This window comes from Tupaia chinensis, unplaced genomic scaffold (genome assembly GCF_000334495.1).
Source record: "Tupaia chinensis unplaced genomic scaffold, TupChi_1.0 Scaffold000362_1, whole genome shotgun sequence".
In the NCBI taxonomy this organism is placed as follows: Eukaryota; Metazoa; Chordata; class Mammalia; order Scandentia; family Tupaiidae; genus Tupaia; species Tupaia belangeri.
In genome coordinates this window covers 3,865,643-3,879,560 of record NW_006159859.1, presented here as the reverse complement: position 1 = coordinate 3,879,560, position 13,918 = coordinate 3,865,643, and the positions used below count along the sequence as shown (strand labels likewise).

Below are 13,918 nucleotides of genomic sequence, written 5' to 3'. Positions count from 1 at the left end.
AGTGCCGGGGTCCAGCCTCGGTGGGGGTGGGTTAGCTCGTCGGAGGCGGCATGTGAATAAAATTAGGCTGAAGTCTCAATGCTCCTTAGCATGCTCTCAGCCAGAGCCAGCTACAGACCACAGTGCTCCAAACACACATATTTATTGAGGGATGTCTTATAGGAGTAGGAGGGGTGAGGGGGAAATAAAAGATTTACTCTATGAAACAGAGAATTCAAGGCACAGGAACAATGATCATAAAACATGATGTCTGTTCTGTTTGAACAGGTGAAGCCAAACACAGTTCTCAGAACGAAGGAGTCTATTTGTCTGGTGTATTTTCTTCTTAAATCTCGATTACTCGACAGGGTCTTTTGAAGAGGGGGCTTGCAGGAAGTTTGATAATTTTAGTCCCAGGTCAGCTTGATAACTTCAGTCCTGGGCCAGGGTGGCAACATTGCTGGTTACAAAGGTAGGGTTGGATTAATGGTGGGTCTATTGCAGTTCCACAATTGTTCGTTTGATGTAGGTGAGTCTTCATGGAATGCAGTTTCAGGAAAGCAGCTCCAGCAAACAGAGATAATTATCAGCTGATGCGGCGCGGCAGCCATCTTGTGATTACCGAGCATGATGCTGAGAAAAGAAAATCTCAAGTATAGATATTAGTTCTTATGGATTTCAATAAAGAATGGAACTTATACAATTTTATAGGGATCTAAAACTTAATTCAAGGAATCCTAATGTATCTTAAAGGGGTAAAACAACTGTTCACCAGGTAAGGGCAGGGACAGCCTTTTCAACTGGCGGTAAAGTGACTAATAAGTTAATGAAGAACTTTAAGGTGAGTTTGTGGCATACTTAAAACAATCTATTGTGCCTGTGGCGCCACTGTTATGTATTTTGTTAGAACATTAGCCATAGTGGTGCGGGAGTGCCCTGGGCCCATTTCAGCCTAAAAGATTATTTTTAAGCTTATGTTAAATGTATCTTGAAGGGCCTTCCAAAGGGTCAAGAAGATTTCTGCCTAGATGTGACTTCAGCACACCCTCTATTGTGACTGTGCTGGGGTGAAGCATTGTAATTAACAATAGGTGGTCAGAGCAAAGGGGAGCGATCAGGGGACTTTTTGGAAAATCTTATATACTCAGGATGTATAAGAGAGCTATTTAATTCTTTTATAGTAGTACATTAGGGAGTCAGAGGGGGGTCACTTCCCAGTAAGGCTACCAAGCAGTGCTCAATGGTCAAAAGCTCAAAACAGATCCTGGGGCCCTACCAGGTCGGACTCCTCCAAGAGAGTGAAAAATTGCTCTTTAGATCTGACTCTGTGGCAGTAAGGACCTGTGAGGGCCTCCCACATCTCCCTCTCTCTCTAGAAATAAATTTAAAGAAAAGAGAGAGAGAGAGATAATTTTCCTGAACAGAAGTACTTGAGTTTATAGACTGAGGGAACTCACTTTCACAAAAACTTATACTAAGACATGTCATTGCAAAATTTCAGAACCTTGGAGACAAAGCAGGAGTCCTACAAACTTCCAGAGATGAAAGGATACAGAATTTTGGAAGCACGAGGGAAAGCTAGCAGCCAGTGAAGCCACCCTTTTAGGATTCCTGTGGAAAATTACTTCAGCTCTTGATTTCTAGTCCCTGCCAAACTTTCTAACACATACAAAGGCAGATTAAAGACATTTGAGACATGCAAGTTGAAACTTTTTTTTCTTTTGAACTTATTTCCTTTCACTCTTTTGCAGGACAATCCTGAAGAAAGGAGGCCAAAAAAAAAAAAAAAAAAAAAAAAAGAAGAGAAACACAACAAGCAGAAGGCAGCCTAAGATTCAGGAAACAGACCATCCACACAGCTCGACCCATTGTTTCAGTCTGCCTAGGACTGAGAAAGCTGCCAAATATAGGACTTTCAGGTATAAAACAGGGACAGCCCCGGGCACACTGGAATGAGTCGGTCATCCTGTGACCAGGATAGCAGGGAGGGGACATCTGAGTTGGAAAGCTACTGACAGATATGAAAGCAGTCACCCAGACAGGTGAGAGTTCTAGGAAGGATGTCTACACACCTATGTATGCACGTGTGTATCTCCTGGTGAGTTTGAATCTATGACAGGAAGTCTTCTGGTAGGGAGTTTAGAGAGAAATAAGCTACAGGCACACAGGAAATGAAACCAGTGATAGTTGTGGGCAAAAGAGGGAAAACAAAATAGAAAAGAGTGAAATCAGAGGACAGTCATAACTCTTCTGTGAATTATATTTACATATGCATAGAGTATAAACCCTAAGTGGAAATTATAGATATTAAAATAGTAGGGGAGAGAAAGGAAAGCTAAATTATTGATATTATCTTTATTGGTATAGAATGGATAGGTCCTATTCTTTAAAAAACAAAAACAAACCAAAAAACCATCATAATCATGCTATTTAAAAGCCTGGAGGTTAGGGCCAGCAGGTAGCCTGGTGGTTAAGGTGTGGATTCCCACATGGCCAACCATGGTTTGAGTCCCAGACCTGACAACTTGCTTTCTCACTTTCCCTCTCTATCTCTGTCCCTCTCTGGTGAATTAAAATAATACTAAATAAAATTAAATAGATATTTCTTTTTAAAAAATGAATAAAAACATAGAGGTCAATTCCAGAAAAAAAATGTCTTAAAGAATTGCAAAAATTTCCTTCCGATGAATGGAAATTAATGGGAATGAATAAGGCAAAAGACGTTTTTATCTTAAACGGTAAAAGAATTTTTGATTTTTTAAATTATGAGCTAGAAGATCTTTGATAAAGAATAATGTATCTTTAAAAGAAATAATGATATTCTTCAGCTTGTATTTTAACTTCATTATGTACTACTTTGCCACTCAGAATTTAAACTTAATGTAGTCACATTTATTAGTTTTTCTTTTACAATCTGCTTTATGTGGTTTTAATTTCTCCATTAATATGTCAAAACACAATGTAAAATGCAAAATTTCTAGAAAGCATGTATAGTATCTGCCTAATAACATTAAATTTGAGGCACACTGAGCAGTGCTCCATATCGTCTTTGATTAGACACATCAATAATGAAAATATACATGTATAACATGTATATTTAATATTTTATTTCTCTATGTTAAAAAATATACATAACATGTATATTTAATATTTTATTTCTCTATGTTAAAAAATTGTTTAATTAACAGAGTATGTAACTATAACAAAGTTTAATTGGTAACAAAGTAGCCTTACTTTTATGTAGTTTGAAATAGTTCATAGTTCCTTTCCAAAACTATGTTTTGGCCACGTGGCCTCCTGAGTGGAGGCAAAGCGCATTAAATTGCTCTTTCTGTCCCAGCAGCAGCTTGCTGTCTGGGCAGCCCCACATCACCACAGTGACACTGTGACGCCTTGTCAAGATGTTTTTCCCCCTTTGGTCTCCTTCCTGTGCCCAAACCCTCCTCCCCTGGCCTGTGGGATTCCAGGACGCTGAATCACACAGGGAACCCTCTGTCTCCTGCCCACTCCCTGCCCTGGACTCAGGCAGTGTCCCGCCACCCAGGAAAAGTCCCCTTCTGCACAGTTTGAACGTGATCAGTTCAGAACCAAATCTTTCCGGCAGGAGAAGGGAGTTCGTCTTCCTAAGTCAAGCTCCACCTGGGTTTCGAAGGATACTCCTGCTTTACATTAGTGTACCTAACGCCCAAATCAAGATAAAGAACCTTTACATTATTTCCAGAAGGTTCTCTTTTACCTCTTTTAGTCAACCTCCCCCTTAAACAAACCAACAACAAAAAACAAGTATTCCGATTTCTGTCACCATAGCTTAGTTTTCCTGTTCCCAAACTCCATCTAAGGAGAATCAGATAGAGTACACCCTTCTTATATCTTGCTCCTGTTCAATATGTTTTTGAGATTATTGCATGTTGTTGTGTCCGTTTTTTATTATGAACACAATAGCCTTATATGGATAAACCATTCATTTATTTACCTATTCTCCCTTAATGGGTATTCCACTTCAGTTGTTCTACACTCACTGGTTTTTAAAAATGAAATAACCAGAATAAACCAACTATATAGAAAAGTTTAGAACTTCCCTTCATAGTGGTGAAGTTTCTTTATGAAATCCAAATTACATTTATAGCAGATATCTGAAAAAATTGAAATTAGCCTGTTCCCATTCTATAGAATCCAATTCTTGAAAAGATAGAAATTTGAATGTCCAAGCAGATTGTCATCTTGAAGTTTTTTCAATTTCCATTCTGAATCCTTAAAGCCATTTGAAATATAAATGGAATTTTGGAATTCTTCCTTTGCATATTGCCTTGTGAATATTGATTAGATAATCCACTTAAAATATTTTTAACATAATGATTTTAATTTTGTGTTTCAAAATGAAACTAGAGGGGGCCAGCAGATGGCATGGTGGTTATGTCACTAGATTCCCACATGGCTGACCATGGTTCAAGTCCTGGGTTTCAAAATCACACCAGGTGTGTGTGCCTGCATGCCCAAGATGCTTAGAGGAGAAAGGGGTCGAGGCGTGGCCATTCGTGGGAGTGTGGGGACTGTGTGTGTGATTTCTCATTTCCCCTGTCTCTGTCTCCCCACAAGCACAAGTGCCCTAAGGCAGAAACCCCTGAAAAAATGAAACTAGAGAAATTAAATACAGATCATGAGTATCATTCAAAACCTAGATAAAGCTTGAGTTAGAAAGACAGCGCACCCTAAACTGGGAACTTGGGTCTAGAATTTTGGTTATGTTACCATTTGTTTAATAAACTATTTGAAGTAGTCATCTATTACTTTGTAACAAATTAGTCCCAAATTTGGTGGCTTAAAGTAACAACCTTTTTCTTTTCTTTACCATTTCTGTTGGCCAGGAATTCAGGAGCAAATTAGCTGGGTGACTTGTGGTTCAGGATTTCTCATGACACTGCAGGCAAGGAGTTGTGATATCTGGTCAAAGACGAGCCTTAAGAGAAGAGTAAAGAGACGAGGATGCTTACCGTCCTGAAAGACTAGTAGGAGTTCACCCCGTACGCGAAGAGAACGTGGGGAGGGTGTTTGAGCAGTCAGGGGAGATAACAAATACAAAACCAGGGATATTTAAGTAGTTTGTTGGCAAGAAGGTGGTAGGTATAAACTTGGAGAGGATATTATACACTTTGCTAAAAAAAAAAAATGTCTATTTCCCCCTAGTAATTAAAAAGCGTGTTTAAAATCTATTAAATTTCAGCATGGAATAATATGATCAGATTTTCAATTAGGAAGAATAAAAACCTTAAACCAATTTGGAAGATAAATTGGAGAGTAGGAATTAATAAGCCAGGGGAACAGCAGATGGTGTAATGGTTACATTGTTGGACTGCCATGGAGTCAACTGCGGTTTGAGTCCCAGACCCGGCGGCTTAAAACTCATGCCAGGAGAGTGTGCGTGTGTGCCCAAAATCTTGATAGGAGATTGGAGGAGAAGAGATTGCAGCGTGACCATCCCTCCTGGTGGTGATTATTTGCTTTCTGTTTCTCTCTCTCAGTGTTTCTGGTGAGCACATGCACCCTATAGCAAAAATCTCTCTCTCAGAAAAAGAAAGAAAGAAAGAAAGAAAGAAAGAAAGAAAGAAAGAAAGAAAGAAAGAAAGAAAGAAAGAAAGAAAGAAAGAAAGAAAGAAAGAAAGAAATTAGTAGAAAAATATTACAATAACAGAATAACAGAGTAACAGATGGGTAGGAGGGAGCAGATATGAGGTAAGGAAGGTGCTGTTAGACTACCTTCTTAGATATGATAAGGGAGAGGGCAGATAAGGGGAAGTAAAGGTTCCAGAAATTTCAGTACGAGTGACTGAGGAACAGCGATGTCTTTAACCAGGATAGGGGATGTGGAGGAAGAAGCTAGCCCTTAATGATGAGTTAGGTACAGGCAGGAATTGAGTTGGCTCTGGGTGTCTTGATAGAGCAGCGGGCAGGGCAGGTAGATATATTAGCCCAGAGATCAAGATGGAGGTCTGGGACCAGCAGTTAGCGTAATGGCTATGTCGCTGGACTCCCACGTATTCGACCGTGGTTCGAGTCCTGGACCTGGTGGCTTAAACTCACACTGGGTGCATGTGTGTGCGTGCCCAAGATCCTGAGAAGAGAATGGAGGAGAAGAGATTGCGGAGTGGCCATCTTCCCTGGGGGGTGATTTCTTGCTTTCTATCTCTCTGTCTGTCTCTGTCTTTCTGGTGGTGAGGTCATGCGCCCTTAAAAAAAAACCCCCTAAAAAAAAAAAAAAAAAAAAAAAAAAAGATGGAGGTCTGAGCCTGATGGCCTGATGGGGATTTACCAGGGCAGTTTCTGTGGTCAGGCTGTTGTAGGCTGAGTGACACAGGAAGGAATGGTACACAGGGGTTGGCATCTGGCTGGATTCCACATGGCCAACTGCATGGTTTGAGTCCCAGACCTGGCAGCTTGAGAAACACACCAAATGCATGTGTGTGTGTGCACAAAAGGGAAGGAGGGAGAGATGGAGGAAAAGGGATTGTGGTGTGACCATTCTCCAGGGGAGATGCCTTCTCACTTTTTCTTTCTCTCCCTCCCTGTTTCTCTTTCTGTCTCTTCCAGTAAGCACATGTCCCCTGGGGTGGGGGGGGAGTTAGAAATTGTACATGGAGCAGTGCTTCGGAAGGAATCCCTTACACAGATCAGTGGTTCTCGGATGTAGGTGATTTTGCCCAGTAAATGTCCAGAGACACTTTAATTTGTAGTAACCGGGGCATTGTCCTGAGGAGGAGGGTGTGTGAAACCCCCACTTAGAGCTGATTGGTAAAAGTACAGGCGACAACTTGGTACTTGAGGATGGCATCTGAAGGGGGGGAGGGCAGTTCTGTGGGACCAGGTCCTTAATCTATAGATGGTGCATTAACTCCTCGTAACATCGTAATTGGGTTGTAGGACACCAGCTAGAACATACTCTTTTGGTGATGGGAGTGTTCTTTTGATGGGAGTGTTCTTTGAGTAGAAAAAAGTTTTTTTTTTTTTTCCTTTAGTATAAGAAAAACAAAACCAATAGGATATGGAGGTAGATACACACATACATACATATACACACACACACACACACACACACACACACACACACACACTCATTAGGCCTGAGAGCCTGAGAGCCATGGCACGTAGGTTCCAGTTCAAGTTTGAAGGCCCGAGAAGCAGAGAACTGATAGAAGATGGACGCCCCAGCCCAGCAGTCAGGCCCTTCCTCTGCCTTGGTTCTATCAGACCCTCAGCAGACTGGACGATGCTCACCCACACTGGTGAGAGTAGGTCTGCTTTACTGGGTGCACCAGCTCACATGGTAATATCTTCCTGAAATGACCTCACAGACATACCCAGAAATAACATTTATCAGCTTTCTGGGCACTTCATGGCTCTGTTAAGTTGGCACATAAAATGAACCATTATGGGACCAGCAGATGGTGTAAAGGTTACGTCACTGGACTCCCATGTAGTCAACCATGGTGCAAGTCCTGGACCCAGTGGCTTGAGACTCACACCGGGTGTGTGTGCGTGCATACCCAAAATCCTGAGAGGAGAATGGAGGAGAATGGATTGTAGAATGGCTACTCTGGGTATGATTTCTCACTTTCTGTCTCTTTCTGTCTCTCCAGTGAGCACATGCACCATATAGCAAATAGCAAAAATCTCTCTTAAAAAAATAAAAAAAAAAGAGCCATCACAATCAGAAATCTCATGAGACCCAATTTGTGCCCTCATCTATTATATTAACAGATTTCTGCTGTGTCATCTCAACCCGTTAGACCGTGCACTTTAATTGGACAGATTCTGTGTGTGTGTGTGTGTGTGTGTGTGTATTTACATCCCTGTAGTCTCAGTGTCAATGACAACACCTGACTACAGATTTGTCGCATGAGTGAAGAAAGGCCCTGGATAAAGACATCGATGTTGGGAGAACTGTTAAATTGGCCCTGAGAACTGGAGTGGGCTGGGGTGTGTGTGTGGATGCTGAAACTTGGCTGGCTACAGACAGGGCCTACAATAGTACAGCAGTGGATTCAGAAGGACTTAATTTTGGTTGCTGAGTGGGATGGGTGGGGACTGAATCATCTGCTGGAAGATGAGGGTGGGGTTTAGTGGTGAGAATTTTTGGAAGGAGAAAGAGGGCTGAGAAATTAAAAACAATCTTCCTGTTATTTTTAGGCATTAAACAAGTCAGCTCATTTAATCCTAACCATCATCCCAAATAAGGAAAAATCAAATCATTATCCAAGGTCAGGCACTAGTAAGATCATAAAGTAAAACTTTACTGGGACCAACAGGTGGCGTGGTGATTAAGGCACTGGACTCCTACATGGCCAACCAGGGTTCAAGTCTTGGATCTGGTGGCTTGCTTTCTCACTTTCTATTTCTGTCTCTCTCTGATTAAATAAAATAACAATAATAATAAAAAATAAATGAATAAATCTTTAAAAATAAAAAAAAATAAAACTTTACCTAAGCAGGAAAGAGTCCCCTCCAGGATTCAGAATTCTTGTCTGAGAATGTATCCATTTCTCTGGCAAAATTCTGTTTTACAAAGTTTCCTTTAGATTTCTTTTAATATTTCCTAAGCATTCTGAATATCAGTAGTTTTCAGTTACTATCAGCTGTTGTTACAAAAATGAAAATCTGGGGCCAGGTGGGGCATTGGTTAAGGGGCTGGACTCTTATATGGCTAACTGTGGTTGGAGTCCTGGGCCCAGCAGCTTGAAAATCATGCTGGGCATGTGTGTGTGTGTTCCCAAAATCCCAGGAGGAGAAGGAATTATTGTGTGGCCATTCCTCCTGGAAAGTGATTTCTTACTTTCTCTCTTGTCTGTCTCTGTCTCTTTCCAGTGAGCACAGGAACCCTGTGGCAAAAAACTAAAAAAAAAAAAAAAAATCCTACACCACATTACATTCATTCATATATTCATCATTTATTCAAAATAGGAGACAAGCAAGTGCTAAGTTGCTGAGCATTGTGCTTGAGGCTGGGGGTTCGTCAATAAGTGAGAGACACGATGCTTGCCTTCTTATAAGTACACTTAGTGCTTTTATTACTTCTTTTATTAATAGCTTTGAGAATCTAATCAAGACTAAAACATTCTGCCTGCAAGATTCCTATGAGATACCCTAACTATTTACCCAAGAATTACATTCCAGTCTCCTGCTAGGGGAGTGGATTTACATGTTTACTGGATAAATGCCAATGTTTAGAATAAAAACAGTGGAAAGACAGTGACGGCCAAAAATCGCCTGACAAGTCTCTGCTTTGACTTTCATGGTGAGCAGACGGCTCTCAGGGAGGGGACAGTTAGCACTTTGGACTTAGAGGAGCAGAGCTGACCCAGCAGGAGGGCAGTGCTCTGTGGGGCTAGGCTGGCCCAGGAGGGCCTAGGTTTGTGTCCAGAGGTCTCTCTGGGCATGTGCCCATGATCTGGGCTGGATGAGGCTGGGGTGGTCATGGTATGAAGACTCTGTTGGAGTGACTGTCTCTCTCTGACTCCCTCTCTCTCTGCCTTCCCCCCTCTCTTACTATCTGTCTCACTCATGGAGGAAATAAAATAGAATAAATGATTTTTTTTAAAAAAAGTGTATGTGGGCCTATTGCTAAAATACATCCCCCTTTTTAAAAAGTTTTATTTATTTATTTAATTATTATTATTATTATTTTTAAAATTTGACCAGAGAGAGAGAGAGAGAGAGAATGAGAGAGGAAAAGTGAGAAAACAAGCCTCCAGGTTCAGGCCTCGAACTGTCATTAGCCACGTGGGAGTCCAGTGCCTTAACCACCATGCCACCTGCCAGCCTCTTATTTATTATTTATTTATTTTTATCATTATTATTCAAATGGCTGTTGGACACATGCATTCACGAGAGAGAGAGAGAGAGAGAGAAGGAGGGAGAGAGAGAGAGAGAGGGAGGGAGGGAGAAAGCTGCCAGGTCTGGGACTTGCAGCCCATTCGGTCATTTAGGAGACCAGCACATTAACCACCATGCCACCTGCTGGCCCCAGAATATGTCCCTTTTCAATTGACATGTGGAAGTCCTAGCCTCAAGGTGATGGTATTAGGACCTTCCAGGAGGTCGTAAGGGCGCTGCCTCCTGCTTGGGATTAGAGCCCCTATGAAAGTGACCTCGGGGAGCCGGCTGGCCCTCTCTGCCAAGTGAGGTTGCAGGGAGAAGATGGGTTCTCTGAGGACGTGAACCCTCATCTGACCCCAAATCTGTGTAGCCCTCCTCTTAGACCTCTCAGCCTCCAGAAGTGTAATAAATAAATTCCTGTTGTTTTTAAGCTACCTACTTTCTGGTATTTTATTATAGCAGCCTGATCAAACTAAGATATCGATTTTCCTGAATGATAATGCGACATACTGGTGTCACTGCTGGGATGCAGAAGTGACAGTGGGGACAAACTTGCAATGTGGCCTCGCCCCCACTTCTCATCCTGAATGAGGTGAGGCCAGGCAGGTGGCATGAGTGAAATCCCAGGCGATGCTTTCGTGCTTCTCGGTGCTAGCAAATGGGGACCAGTGGGCCAGCGTACGGGAGGAGCACTGAGGGCTGGGGGCCAGGCTAGTTGTATGTCAGCTGGACCATTGCACGAGACTGGCAGGGAAGCACAGGACAGAGAGGGATGGCACCAGCAGGAGCAGGTTGGCCCAGTATTGGGCTTGCCACCTCTGAGTGACAGACTGGACCCTGCTGCTATGGCGCTGAGGGTCTAGAGGTGGCTAATTTTGCTTTTTATGTTAGGGCAGGGACCGAATCATCAGAATGGGAAAATGATCTTTCTACAATTTCTTAGGCATTTTCACAAATGGCCTATCAGGAAAGGACTTTGCTTCATTTTCTGCATTACCTCCAGAACCTAGAACTGTGCCTGGTCCAGAGGAAAGGTTAGCAATAGATAAGTGAATTTAACTGGAAGTGAAACCAATGCTCACTGGGGTATATTGAGACTGGGCCAAAGGACCAGTAGGTGGCGTAATGGTTAACGCTGCTGGACTCCCACATAGTCGACCATGGTTCAAGTCCCAGACCTGGTGACGTGAACTCACGCTGGGCACATATGCATCTATGTGTGTCCCAAATACCAAGAGGAGAATGGAGGAGAAGAGATTGTGGCGTGGCCATCCCCCATGGAACCCTCTAATTTCTTGCTTTCTCTCTGGTGAGTGCACACGCCTTATAACAAAAATCCCTTTTTTAAAAAAGAAGACACTGGGTTACATAATTCACCTGCTGTGTCACCCTTCAGCTGCCAGACACAGAGCTAGTGGTTTACGCATGGTGGGCCTTGTTTGTCTCTAACATCAATGGGTGTGGAATAGAGGCTTTCTGCACCCTGTCTAGTTCGACTGTGAGTGGAAAGTGAGAGAAACAAGATGGAGCTCAGGTGGATGTGGGTGGAGGAAGCATGCTCCAGGCTGGAGTGAGCGCTGCTGGTGGGGAAGGGCAGGAAGAAGGTGGGAAAGTATCCGCTAAGGAGAAAGTGGAGGAAAGGAGACGGGACTGTAGGGAGAGAAGACCGGCCAGGAGGGAATGTTGGGGTACAGAGTATGGAGTCTGAGGCCAAGCAGAGACTCTGGGCTGGTCAGGTGGTGGCTTCTAGGGAGGAGAGGCAGTTGGACAGGAGAGGGTGGGGAGGAGAGTGGCAAGCTCCACACACTTTGCCATTTCCTCCCTTTCCAAAGAACCACCACTGCCCTGTGACTGTCAGGTCAGGGCGGGATACAGCAGGTCAGGGGGCTCACGTGTGAAGCCAGTGAGCTCTGGACAAAGACCCACCTTTGTCTCCAGCCCCTCCGGTCTGCCTCATTCTCAGAGGACATGAGATCTTATCTCTCTCTCTCTTTTTCTTTCTTTTTTTTAGGAGAGATTTTTGCTATAGGGTGAGCGCACGTGCCTGAGATACAGAGAGACAGAAAGTGAGAAATCACCCCCCAGCGAGGAGGGCCTCGCTGCAATCCCTTCTCCTCCATTCTCCTCTCGGGATCTTGGGCACACACGCACACGCCCGGTGTATTGGTGTATTTTAATCCCAGGAGTCCGGGATTCCAACCGCGTTGACTATGTGCGAGTCCAGCGCCATACCATCTGCTGGTCTGAGATCCTCTCTCTTACTCCAGAGCTCCAGGTTACACTTCTCATCCTAGGGTATTTGTGTCTAGGACACTGTAACTAGTGCTACAAGCTTTTGTCTTCTTATCTCGTCGCCCCTGCCCTGGAGCTTCCCTCCCCCACGCCCAGAGAAGGGCACTGTGTCCTTCCACGTCCCCTCTCCAGCCCCACGCTGGTACATACCCTGTAGTAGACGCTCCCCGTCTCATACAGGACCCTGTTGGTCAAATTCAGTGCATATTAAAGTTCTAGGCTGGCATGGGAGTGAGACGGGTGCCAGGCAGAAGTTTTGAAACATCCCACATACGCTGCTAAAGTGCTGGAGATTTAAGAAAAAACCTTCTAGGATGTAATCTACAAGCCCTTACAAAAAAGTACAAAAGTCCCCAAACTCGGGACATGGCCCTCAAAGCGCCACTCTTCCTCCGTACCATGGTCAAAGGCGTGCTGTCCTTGGCCTCTGATTTTGTCTCGCCTTACGAAAACAACCTGCCCAAGGCTTTGTCGCTCTGTCCGAGGCCAAGATTACTGCAGCAGGAAGGAGGTGGCCCCCCAGTGCCCAAACCCGGAGTCCTGGACAGCTCCTCATGGCCTTCCAGCCGCGCGAGGCAAAGCGCGCCCCAAGGCTCTCAGGGAGCAGCGCCCCCTCCCGGCTCCAATCGAGCCGCCGCCGGGCCGCACCCAGGTCCGTGGGGTCCGCGCAAAAGTGAGAGTCCAGTGGGAGTCCGGTGCCTTAACCACCATGCTACCTGCTGACCCCAGGTTAATCACACTTTAAATATTGATGCAGTTGTGCATGTGTATGAAGAACAGTGTAATTTTTCAGGACATGCGTGCAATGTGTAATGATCAAATCAGGATAGTATATTCATCATCTCAAATATGTATCGTTACTTTGGGTTGGGAACATTCAAAACCCTTTATTTTTGTTCTTCCAAAACATACAGTAAATTATTGTTAGCTGTCTCTACCATACTGTATGACAGAACACTAGAACGTACTCCTCTTACTTCTAAAATTTATATCTGCTAAGCAGCTGTCTCTATCCCCCATTTCTCCAATTGATCTTTTTTTTTTTTTTTTAAATTGCCAGAGGGTGCATGCACTAGTCAGAGAAACAGAGGAGAAGAGAGGGAGAAAGCATCCCCCAGTGGGGTGTGGTCCTGCTATAATCCCTTCTCCGTTTCTCCATCCAGTCAGGATTTGAGGCATGCACACACATGCTCAGTGTATTTCTCTAGCCACTGGGGCCAGGATTCACACTTCAGTCTTAGTGGGTTATATGGAATTGAGCTCCTCCACCCAGTAGGCTATGCAACCAGCCCATCTCCCTGATTGATTTTTAAGAGATTCAATGCTATTTCAAAAAGTACATGGAAAAGTAAAATTAAAATACAAGTTTATTTTGTTGCAAAACTTTTTGAAATTCACGCATAGTATTTTTTTCTCCTTTGGAGAAGTTTTTTTTTTTTTTTTTTGCTATAGAGCATGTGCGCTCACCAGAGAGATAGAAAGTGAGAAATCACCCTCTGGGGAATGGCCATGTCACAATCCCTTCTCTTCCCTTCTCTTCTTGGAATCTTGGGCATGCACACACACGTGCCCAGTGGTAGTTTAAGCCACTGGATCCAGGACTCAAACCAGAGTTGACTACATGGGAGTCCAGCAACATAGCCATTATGCTATCTGCTGGTACGCATGCACAGAGCGGGGCACGGAGCGCGCGGGTCGGCCAAGAGTCCCCGGAGTGCGGACGCGCGGGCCGGCCAGGTGGGCGGGTGCCCGGGGCTGGGAGCCGCGCGGGCTCCTCGCG

The 13,918-nt window shown here is 44.0% G+C and overlaps 1 long non-coding RNA gene across 1 annotated transcript in view; it reads right to left on the bottom strand.

Moving 5' to 3' along the window:
* Positions 1-572: 572 nt before the first annotated feature.
* LOC114008641 (uncharacterized) overlaps positions 573-13,918 on the bottom strand; it is a 26,764-nt gene continuing 13,418 nt past the window's right edge. Inside the window, exons 2-3 of the long non-coding RNA XR_003550147.1 lie at positions 4,829-4,936; positions 573-612 (exon numbers count right to left, since the gene is read on the bottom strand). This is a non-coding gene — a long non-coding RNA (uncharacterized LOC114008641). The remainder of the gene's footprint in view (positions 613-4,828; positions 4,937-13,918) is intronic.